The sequence below is a fragment of the Corvus brachyrhynchos genome, unplaced genomic scaffold, assembly GCF_000691975.1.
Source record: "Corvus brachyrhynchos isolate BGI_N302 unplaced genomic scaffold, ASM69197v1 scaffold37, whole genome shotgun sequence".
Classification (NCBI taxonomy): Eukaryota; Metazoa; Chordata; class Aves; order Passeriformes; family Corvidae; genus Corvus; species Corvus brachyrhynchos.
In genome coordinates, this window is record NW_008239289.1 from 1840730 (window position 1) to 1841563 (window position 834).

Consider the following 834-nt stretch of genomic DNA (forward strand, 5'->3'; position numbering starts at 1 on the left):
GTTGGGCGAGCACCAGCACCGATCCCGGCCCAGGAGAGGACTGATGCCATCTGAGGCTAGCAGGGGTAGTGGAGAAGCGTGCCGCCTCGTACCCTCCTCACCGACTTCTCTCTCTGTTGCTCTGCAGAGGGCCGGCTCGGAAGGTGGATATAGCTCGTTCATGAAGTCATTGAATCATAGAATGGTTTGGGTCGGAAGGAGACACTGAAAATCATCCAGTTCCCGTTCCCCTGTCGTAGGCAGGGACACCTTCAGCTAGACCAGGTTGCTCAGAGCCCCATCCAGCCTGGCTTTGAACACTTCCAGGGATGGGCCATCCACAGCTTCTCTGTGCAGTCTGTTCCAGTGCCTCACCACCCCCACAGTAAAGAATTTTTTCGTAATTGCTTCTCTAAACCTACTCTCAGTTTGAAGCCATTGCCCCTTGTCCTGTCAGTACACGTTCTTGTAAACAGCCTTGCCTCATCTTTCTGCAAGTTCCCTTCAAGTACTGGAAGGCCACAGTTAGGCCATCCCAAAGCCTTCTCTTTTCTCATTTTCTAACTGTAAGTTGTCCTGTCGAGCTGACTGGTTTTGGTAGCAGCTGTCTCACTGGCTGGCTAACATGACTGTAGAAGACATATTCAGTTGCTTGGATCTCTGTATTTCCAGTGGTTATTTTGATCTAACACTGTCTTTATAAACAGCAAGTAGGCCTCCAACTTGGGGAAGTCATAGCCTTGTACTGTGTGTGTACAATCTACAGTTGGCTGTACTTCAATGTGCTAGTTATGGATCTAGTACTTAGCATGGCACTACTGTCAGATAACCAAGTTATTAGGGATTTTGGGCATT